This window comes from Gymnoscopelus braueri, assembly GCF_963280865.1.
Source record: "Gymnoscopelus braueri genome assembly, chromosome: 24".
Taxonomy (NCBI): Eukaryota; Metazoa; Chordata; class Actinopteri; order Myctophiformes; family Myctophidae; genus Gymnoscopelus; species Gymnoscopelus braueri.
In genome coordinates this window covers 39,384,580-39,396,009 of record NC_137626.1, presented here as the reverse complement: position 1 = coordinate 39,396,009, position 11,430 = coordinate 39,384,580, and the positions used below count along the sequence as shown (strand labels likewise).

Sequence of the window (11,430 nt, the reverse complement as noted above, 5' to 3'; positions counted from 1 at the left end):
AAAACGGATCCAGTGTGAAACCGCCCTAAGTGTCCACGAAGCCTAGTCTCTGTAACGACTACATTTTCTCAATGGGGGGCAGCAGAGAGCCATGGTCTCGCCTACTACAGCCTGGTTGAGCTTCAAACAGCCTTGTACTGCCATGGTTGGTTCCCAAAGTGTGGTTCAGGGACCTCTGGGGGTCCCTGAGGGGTTTCCAAGGGGGTCCATGGCTGGTTCCCAAATTGTGGTTTGGGGACCCCCGGGGTTTCCAGGGGATCCATGACTAGTTCGCACAACATAGAGCAGCCATGGCTGGCTCCGAAAGTGTGGTTTGGGGACCACCGGGGCTTCTAGGGGGTCCATGGCTGGTTCACCATAAGTGTAATAGTGTAATAAGTGTAATATTGTAAGAGGTGTAATAGTTTAATAGCGCAATAGGTGTAATAGTGTAATAGTTGTGATAGTGTAATAGTGTAATAAGTGTAATAGTATCATAGCACAATAAGTGTAATAGGTGTGATAGTGTGATAGTGTAATTGTGTAATAGTATAATAGCACAATAAGTGTGATAGGTGTAAAAGTGTAACAGTGAAATATGTGTAATAGTGTAATATTGTGATATTGCATTAAGTGTAATAGTATAATAGTGTAATAGTGTAATATGTGTAATAGTGTAAGAGCGCAGTAATAGACCCTGGATTCTGGTGGAGCCTGGTGGAGCCTATTGCAGCCTGGTGCACCCTTGTCTAGCCTATTCCAGCCAGATCCAGCCTTGTATAGCCTAGTACAGCCATCCAACTACCCCCTCTCCTTTTCTATTCCCAGTTGGGAAGGCTAGACTGGGATGGACTTGGTGTGCTGGGGAATGCTGTGCTCTGGTGGGCTGTATTGGGCCCTGGTGGGCTGTGCTGGGCTCTGTTAGGCTGTACGGGGCAGTGCTGCACTATAGCGTAGAAATGTTCATGTAAAACTATTGGCCGTGGACACAAACTCATGTAAAACTATTGCCCGTGGACACAGTGGTTAATCTCAAGTGCAAAGGGGCTACAGGGCTGAAAAGAGCCTAGTACAGCCTAATAGAGCCTATTAGAGTCTAGTAAGGCCTAGAACACCCTAGTTTAGCCTATTCCAGCCAGACCCAGCCCTGTATAACCTAGTACAGTCATCTTACTACCCCCATACCCTAATGTAAAAAGAAAGCCACAGCCAGACTGTACCATGATGATTACATTAAACTTGTTAAAAGTGTCAGGGCAAGTCCACTGTACCAGGAACAGAGAGGCTGTCAAATGCCCATATTATAATCTGCCATGAACGCATGTCAACATTCAAACACATGTAGGCCTAACTTTAAATCAACATAAGTGTTAGTTTTCTTATAAAGTGCTTCTAAGTCGCTCCAGTGTGTTTGTGTCGACAACAACCGTGTTGTTTGTGGCGTTTAATTAATCCACAGAGAAAATCTCTCGCAAGCCGCGTTGCTGCCGCAGCGGACCAGCGGTTCTTGTATTCCTGACACTGTATTTGTTTTTACTGAGGATAAGGTTAGAAATAAGTTTAGGGTTAGCCATATTATTAGTTTTACTGAGGTTACGTTTAGGAATAAGGTTAGGTTTTAGGCATAGTTTAATGAGGTTACGTTTATCGGATTTCCTGGGGTGACTGTTTTGGGGCGAGAGTTTTGTTTTTTTCGTCTGTAGTGGGCAACTGCGCATGCGTTCGCAATAATGCTATCAGGATCAGATAATTTGATATTATTATCAGATATGAGTTTATATTTTGTAATTTTATAATTATAAGTATATTGGGTTTAGTTCCAAAGAAGTTTTACTCTGGGAAGGTGAAATCAGACTCCTCCATTCATTGCACTGACCCAAGTTTATATATTTGTAGGCCAAAGACATTTTGTAATGGTCAAAGGTTTCTTTATACCTGCCCTATGATCTCTCTCTCTCTCTCTCTCTCTCTCTCTCTCTCTCTCTCTCTCTCTCTCTCTCTCTCTCTCTCTCCCTCCCTCCCTCTCTCCTCTCTCTCTCTCTCTCTCTCTCTCTCGTCTCGTCTCTCTCTCTCTCTCTCTCTCTCTCTCTCCTCCTCTCTCTCTCTCTCTCTCTCTCTCACACACACACACACACACACACACACACACACACACCACACACACACACACACACACACACACACACACACACACACACACACACATATATATATATATATATAGATATATATAAAATACACACACCGTATATCTAGGTGTGCCCTGGGATCTTTTGGCTATGCCAGGTGTACCTTGGCACCAAAAAGGTTAGGAAACACTGCCCTATAGGCTATTCTCCCACTGGGCTGGACTTGGGTGTGCTGGAATGTAATGAACTGCTGGGCTCTGGTGGGCTGTATTGGGCTCTGGTGGGCTGTGCTGGGCTCTGTTAGGCTGTACGGGGCAGTACTGCACTATAGCCTAGAAATGTTCATGTAAAATTATTGGCGGTGGACACAAACTCATGTAAAACTATTGCCCGTGGACACAGTGGTTATATATATATTATATATATATATATATAACATTATAACATTATATATATATATATATATATATATATATATATATATATATATAATATATATATATATATATATATATATATATATATATATATATATATATATATATATATATATATATATATATATATATATATATATATATATATATATATATATATATATATGTTTCATATAATTTATCTAAAAGTCAGAGGTCACGTTGTGCACAAATATGATGTGGCATTCTGCCACTAATGAAAAAGAGATACAGGGGGCTAGCAGAGGAAGACATAATTATGTGAATACTTTGATTTGAGTGAGGTAGAAAATGAAACACATTGTATTTCTTTATCCTTTATTACTATTACTATCATGTAAAATAGCTACTTTCATTATTGGTATTGCAGCCTTCAATAAATTTTGTATGAGAGAAGCTATTTGTTTAAGAAGTGCCAATAAGAATAAACCATTTGATAATAGAATAATTCAATTCCTAATACAGTCTCTGCTATATTTTGTAAATGGCTACAAAACAATGTTTGAGGCAGGACAATAATTATTTTTATTTTATGTTCAATAATGAACAATGATCTAATATTCAGAAAATATCAGTGAATAATAATAATTAATATTTTCCTAACAACATTAATTTTCATGCATAATGTGTGTAATCTTTGAGTATAGTTTGGATATTGCAGGCAGCTATGTTCAGGTATATTTATAGCCAGACCAATGCTGTCATCTTCAGAGAGGTGTTTGCAAGCTGATCACCTAACATTCCAATCAATTAACTCAATTGTCGCCAGCTGGTGGCTGTGTGAATTAACCACTGTGTCCACGGGCAATAGTTTTACATGAGTTTGTGTCCACGGCCAATAGTTTTACATAAACATGTCAAGGCTATAGTGCAGTACTGCCCCGTACAGCCTAACAGAGCCCAGCACAGCCCACCAGAGCCCAATACAGCCCACCAGAGCCCAGCAGCCCAGCACAACCAAGTCCGGCCCAGTGGGAGAATAGCCTATAAGGTATGTGGGTAGTTAGTTGGCTGTACTAGGCTATACGGGGCTGGGTCCGGCTGGAATAGGCTAAACTAGGGTGTTCTATGCCTTACTAGACTCTAACAGGCTCTATTAGGCTGTACTAGGCTCTTGTCAGCCCTGTAGCCCCTTTGCACTTGAGATTAACCAATGCGTCCACGGGCAATAGTTTTACATGAGTTTGTGTCCACCGGCAATAGTTTTACATGAACATTTCTAGGCTATAGTGCAGTATTGCCCTGTACAACCTAACAGAGCCCATCACAGCCCACCAGAGCCCAGCAGAGCCCAGGACATTCCAGCACACCCAAGTCCAGCCCAGTGGGAGAATAGCATAGGGTATGGGGGTAGTTAGATGACTGTACTAGGCTATACAGGGCTGGGTCCGGCTGGAATAGGCTAAACTAGGGTGTTCTATGCCTTACTAGACTCTAACAGGCTCTATTAGGCTGTACTAGGCTCTTGTCAGCCCTGTAGCCCCTTTGCACTTGAGATTAACCAATGTGTCCACGGGCAATAGTTTTACATGAGTTTGTGTCCACCGGCAATAGTTTTACATGAACATTTCTAGGCTATAGTGCAGTATTGCCCCGTACAACCTAACAGAGCCCATTACAGCCCACCAGAGCCCAGCAGAGCCCAGGACATTCCAGCACACCCAAGTCCAGCCCAGTGGGAGAATAGCATAGGGTATGGGGGTAGTTAGATGACTGTACTAGGCTATACAGGGCTGGGTCCGGCTGGAATAGGCTAAACTAGGGTGTTCTATGCCTTACTAGACTCTAACAGGCTCTATTAGGCTGTACTAGGCTCTTGTCAGCCCTGTAGCCCCTTTGCACTTGAGATTAACCAATGTGTCCACGGGCAATAGTTTTACATGAGTTTGTGTCCACCGGCAATAGTTTTACATGAACATTTCTAGGCTATAGTGCAGTATTGCCCCGTACAACCTAACAGAGCCCATCACAGCCCACCAGAGCCCATTACAGCCCACCAGAGCCCATTACAGCCCACCAGAGCCCAGCACAGCCCAGCACATTCCAGCACACCCAAGTCCAGCCCAGTGGGAGAATAGCCTATAGGGTATGTGGGTAGTTAGATGACTGTACTAGGCTATACAGGGCTGGGTCCGGCTGGAATAGGCTAAACTAGGGTGTTCTATTCCATCTGCTGCTTCTGCTCTCGTACAGTGAGGACGCTTTTGCTGCTCGCTCTGCTCGCTCTGCCCTATGCTTACATTCCTCAGCTGATATCCATGTTTTATTTTTTATTTTTTTCCCCCTGAGAAACCACAAATGGATCCTGGATATTTCTAAACCCATGGGACTCTATTTCTTCTATAGATAGAAGCTTTTGCCATATTTCAATATATTATTTTTCGATCTATTTGTCGACCTTCAGTGACTGGGTACGTGGCATATAGCCAAAGCTAATTAGCATCAGGATGTACCCGACTGTTTCAACAGAGGAATACCAAAAATTGCTTCAAAGGATTGCAGTGCTGGAAACGGACTTAAACTCTTTAAGAGTGAATGTGGAAGTGAATCAAAATTATGGAATTCCACAGTCTCAGAGCAACAGACAAGACCATGACAAGGCTCTCTCATGGAACACTCTCGGGGCAAAGCCAAAGGCTTTGAAGGGGCGAATAACTGGCAGAACTCGGAGCCCTGTGATTACAGATCTGACCGGCTGGCCTGCGCTACCACCCGCGCGTGACCATCAACGATGCCCCCGGACACAGGGTACCGCGTCTTCCACCCCCCTTCAACAGCGGAAAACTGCCAACGGGAGATCTACAAACAAATCTCCCAAAACATCGCGTCAACAGTGGAAAACTGCCAAGGGGAGATCTACAAACAAATCTCCCAAAACATCGAGTGCTGAGTGTCCGGTGCGGCTGGGAAATAGATTCAGCCCATTGCTTCAGGACCCCAGATGCCCGTCTGATGACAGACCAAACAAATCCTCTTCACCTAGCAGGGTAAGAACCAAGAGTAACTCAGAAGGAAAAAGGTTATATGATGAGCCTGAATTTCTGATCATAGGGGATGCCGTTATTAAAGATGTTAAAAGCATGATAAGAAGAAAGACAAAAGTGTTATGCTTCCCCAAAGACAAAGTCTCTGACATGAATGACAGAATTCTGAATCTTGTCGCTGAACACCCAACGGTGAAAACCCTGATTTTGCACGTTGGCACATGTGATACAGAGGACAAACAGTCAGAAATCCTAAAACAGAATTTCACTGCCTTATTCAGCAAAATCAGCTCACTTGATGTGAAGGTGTGCATCAGCGGCCCAGTACCACCTACAAGAGGCGGCGATGAACGTTTCAGTAGACTGTCTGCACTGAGCAAATGGCTTTCAACTACGTGCACCAACAAATCTGTACATTTTATTGACAATTTCAATTTTTTTTGGGATAGAAGACACCTATTTTCCTCGGATGGGCTTAAATTAAACAAGCTGGGAGCAAAATTGTTTATGTTAAACATTTTCTACAATGTTCCTATGTCTTCACCAAGCTCTGTCAAGGCCAGAGCACAAGATTCCATAACAACTGATAGTGCTCTGTTATCTGCTACCGCTGCTGAAAAACATGAATGGCTTGGTGTAGACGCTACCACACCACTCCCCACTGCTGCTGAGGGGGAGGGGGGCGCCACACCTCCCCCTACCAAGGATGGTGGAACATCCATAACAAATGAACTCTCTGATAACTCGGAAACAAAAACAAAGGCTGATGACAGCCTGGAGGAGATTGTCGACTCTGCAGCCACGGTCACGCTAGAAGAGGGAGGAGACACAGAGGAGTCTCTCAATGAGGAAGATCAACCAACTCTATCACCTTCCTCCTCCTCATCATCATCTTTTTCCCTGTCCCCAATACCTCTTCTGGAGTTCACCAGTAGCATGAACGACTTGATTAAAGAGGGGACTAGAATCACCCCCCAAATCAAACGCCAGGCCCCACAACCATCAACCGTGCCCTGCCCCCCACCCATCCCCCCTCGACGGTTGACGCTGTTGGCACTAGCGATACAGAGGCGCAAGATCAGGAACGAAGAACGTCAAGAACAGTGCAAGAACAAGAACGTCCTGTCGGCTTCCCTACGTCTAGAGAATACATTTGACTGCTGAGATAGGCAGGGTCCATTATGCATAGCCAAAATCATGTCTGGGCCCAAGGCTATTTCAGTTAGCCTTGTAGAAAACAAGGTTTACAATATTTCCACTGTTATCTCAAATAGAGCCTCCGGGACAAGGAGTGACTTTAAACACTCTGCAAATATAGCAAATTTAACACGCATTCCCTGTAGAGGCAACAGCCAGATAGTTGAATGCCTGAAGCTAAACCTGGCCCTATTTAACATCAGGTCACTTAATGACAAGTCTTCCTCTGTAAATGATATCATCTGTAAAGAGAAACTAGATATTATTTTTTTAACAGAGACTTGGCTTGGATCTGATGGAGCGGTGCCCCTAGCTGCAGCATGCCCACCAAAGTACAGTTTCATTCACTCAGGACGTGAGGGAAAAAGAGGAGGTGGTCTGGCGAATATCTTTTCTGACACTTTAAAATTCAAACCTCTGCCAAACCTCGGCAGTTTTAAATCATTTGAATACCAGGCCACCATATTGGAGAGTCAATCCTCTGTGCTTATGATTAGTATGTATCGACCTCCAAAGTGCAGCAAAGCCTTATTTCTAACAGAAATATCAGAACTTTTATCTATCTGTTCCACTAATTATGACAGAACTCTGATTACTGGAGATGCTAATCTACATGTTGACATTGTTTCGGATGTTGTGGCTATGGGTTTCCTACAGTTACTGCACAACTTTGACTTTATTCAACATGTTGTTGGGCCAACACATAAACATGGCCATACCCTGGACTTGGTGATCACTAAAGGTTTGAATATCACTGTTGACAGTATTATTGATAAGCCCGAACTAACAGACCACTATTTATTGTGTTTTAATATGACTGTCTCTGATCTAGGGAAAAACAATACAGAATATACTATAAAAAAACGTTTTTTTATCTCATCTGCAGCAAACGAGTTTCCTCGTCATCTGGCGTGTGTGCAGGTGCCCCCCCTACTTGATGCTCCCTCAGTGAATGATATGGTTCAACATCTTAATCTCAAATTAGAGTCAGCTCTCGACATAGTGGCTCCTATGAAAACTAAAAAGAAACTTAACTCTAGAGTAACACCTTGGATTGACGAGCACATGCGCTCACTCAAGAAAGAATGTCGTAAAGCTGAGCGAATTTGGAGAAAAAACAAACTCACTGTCCACCTAGAGATCTTTAAGAAGTCAACAGTGGCCTATAACAAAGCACTGCGCTTGGCAAGGCAGGCATATTTCTCACGCATTATCAATGACAACAAGCAAAATGCCAGAGTCTTATTCTCTACCATTGAACATCTCTTAAATCCCCCCCAGGCTTACAAGGAGTCGCTCCCTGCTTCTAAAGCTAAGTGTGATGAGTTCGCATCCTTTTTTGAAAACAAAATTTTTAGCATTCGAGCTGGTATTATGAATGCTGCTGCTAGCACTGCAAATGCGGCAAATGGTGCATGGTGCAAAAATGTAGATCCCTCCAGAGGAAGCCTAATATCATTCTGCGCAATTAATGAAGAGGAACTCCGTAAAACTATATCACAGATGACATCATCATCTTGCTCACTGGATGTAATACCCACCCCGTTTCTCAAAGAGGTTTTAGACAGTGTTATTGGAGATATCCTAAGAATTGTAAACAGCTCTCTACTTTCAGGCGTCTTTCCAGACTCACTGAAAACGGCTGTAGTCAGGCCGCTACTCAAAAAACACAACCTTGATCCATTGGTGCTGGGTAATTATAGACCAATCTCAAATCTGCCATTTTTGGGCAAGGTCTTAGAAAAAACTATCTTTCATCAACTGGATGTGTTCCTACAGAACAATAAGGTTCATAACAAATTCCAATCTGGCTTCAGGAAAGGTCATAGTACAGAAACAGCACTTGTAAAAGTAATTAATGATCTTAGGGTGTCCGCTGACGACAAAAATGTATCTGTTCTCCTACTCCTTGACTTAACCGCTGCTTTTGATACGATTGATCACACAATTCTACTACAACGTTTGGAGTACTGGATTGGTTTGTCAGGCACAGCCCTGTCTTGGTTTCACTCTTACCTAACAGGCAGAAGCTATTTTGTCAGTCTAGCTAACTTTGACTCAGACAAACACAACATCTGTTCTGGTATTCCACAGGGCTCAATTCTGGGTCCCTTATTGTTTTCCCTGTATATACTACCGCTGGGAGAACTCATCGCCGATCACGGAGTGAACTTCCATTTCTATGCTGATGATACCCAGCTGTATCTTTCAGTAGCTCCAGACGACCCCTGCGCTCTAGACCCATTGTTGACCTGTCTGTCCAGTATAAAATGCTGGATGAGTGAGAACTTTCTTAAGCTAAATGAGGATAAAACAGAAGTTCTCATAATTGGCTCCAGTGAGCAGAGAGAATCAATAACAAGTAGACTTGGTAACCTGGCTGTAGAAAGTAACACCACAGTAAAGAACCTGGGGGTGATTATCGACTCTGAATTGAATTTCAATACACACATTAATCATGTTACCAAGATTGCTTTCTTTCATCTTAGAAATATTGCACGAATTAGAGATTATCTGTCGTTAGACGATGCAAAAACGCTGATCCACGCTTTTGTTTTCTCTCGGCTTGATTACTGCAACGCACTCTACTCTGGCCTGCCAAAGAAAACAACTGACAGATTACAACTTGTTCAAAATGCGGCAGCCAGAATTTTAACTAAAACCAGGATGAGAGAACATATCACTCCAGTTCTAGCTTCACTACACTGGCTCCCGGTTGTTTTTAGGATTGATTTTAAAATTCTTTTAATAGTTTATAAAGCTCTAAATGGTCTGGCACCTTCCTACCTCTCCGACTGCCTAGAGAGATATGTTCCAAACCGGGCCCTCAGGTCTTCAAGTGCTGACCTGCTCGAGGTGCCTACAATGACATATAAAAAATACGGTGAAGCAGCATTCTGCTTTTACGGACCGACAGTGTGGAATAAACTCCCACTACACTTAAGACAGGCAGCCTCTGTCGATAGCTTTAAAGCACAGCTCAAGACCTATTACTTCACTCTTGCTTTTAGCTGATTCTTTGGTTGATTTTTAATTCCTCACTGTATTCCCTATTTTAATGTTGTTTTATGCCTTTGCTTTTGTTTTGTGTGAGTGGAAGAGAAAGTCACGGTAGTTAAAAGACAAGAGTCTGATAACTCCATCCGGAGGATTTAGTGAATTATCCTCTGGGGCACGTCGACACGTGGTGGACCCTCCAGGGCAGATCCTTTTGTCTATGTTTATTCTATATATCTTGTATAACCCCGATATCATTCTCAGGGGTGTACGGTGTGTGGTTTGGATGTGATAAGTTAGCAGATCCCCTGGGCTAGTCCACACGTGGTAAACATGGTGAAAATATATTACTAAGGTGTAATATTACTAAGTGAAAATATATTACTAAGGTGTAATATTGACAATTGTGTGAAGATATATTACTAAGGTACACAAGGTACACATGTAATATTGGCAATTGTGTGTGTTGTAGTTGTGTTGTGGCGAGGGCCACTGCATTTTACTGCATTTTACTGCTTTTATTTTATTTTATTTTATTTTTAGTCTGATAACTCCATCCGGAGGATTTAGTGAATTATCCTCTGGGGCATGTCGACACGTTGTGGACCCTCCAGGGCAGATCCTTTTGTCTATGTTTATTCTATATATCTTGTATAACCCCGATATCATTCTCAGGGGTGTACGGTGTGTGGTTTGGATGTGATAAGTTAGCAGATCCCCTGGGCTAGTCCACACGTGGTAAACATGGTGAAAATATATTACTAAGGTGTAATACTACTAAGTGAAAATATATTACTAAGGTGTAATATTGACAATTGTGTGAAGATATATTACTAAGGTACACAAGGTACACATGTAATATTGGCAATTGTGTGAAGTGTGGATATTTCTTTAGCTGTGTTGTAGAGGACAGTGGCCACTACATTTAAGTTATATCCATTTGTGTTGTAGTTGTGTAGTGGCGAGGGCCACTGCATTTTACTGCATTTTACTGCTTTTATTCTATTTTATTTTATTTTTGTTTGCTTTATTGTTAAATTGGTTCTAACTGTAATTGTATCCTTGCTCTGTAAAGCACTTTGAGCTGCATTTCATGTCATGAAAGGTGCTATACAAATAAAGTTTATTATTATTATTATATTACTAGACTCTAACAGGCTCTATTAGGCTGTACTATGCTCTTGTCAGCCCTGTAGCCCCTTTGCACTTGAGATTAACCAATGTGTCCACGGGCAATAGTTTTACATGAGTTTGTGTCCACCGGCAATAGTTTTACATGAAAATTTCTAGACTATAGTGCAGTATTGCCCCGTACAACCTAACAGAGCCCATTACAGCCCACCAGAGCCCAGCAGAGCCCAGGACATTCCAGCACACCCAAGTCCAGCCCAGTGGGAGAATAGCATAGGGTATGGGGGTAGTTAGATGACTGTACTAGGCTATACAGGGCTGGGTCCGGCTGGAATAGGCTAAACTAGGGTGTTCTATGCCTTACTAGACTCTAACAGGCTCTATTAGGCTGTACTAGGCTCTTGTCAGCCCTGTAGCCCCTTTGCACTTGAGATTAACCAATGTGTCCACGGGCAATAGTTTTACATGAGTTTGTGTCCACCGGCAATAGTTATACATGAAATCGTCTAAGCTATAGTGCAGTACTGCCCCGTACAACCTAACAGAGCCCAGCACAGC

The 11,430-nt window shown here is 42.6% G+C and overlaps 1 protein-coding gene across 1 annotated transcript in view; it reads right to left on the bottom strand.

The window, feature by feature from the left end:
• The window catches only part of LOC308080617 (E3 SUMO-protein ligase ZBED1-like), a gene marked incomplete at both ends in the record, with an annotated part of 32,174 nt that overhangs the window by 4,770 nt on the left and 15,974 nt on the right, over nt 1-11,430 (bottom strand). The gene's annotated exons all lie outside the window — the stretch shown is intronic.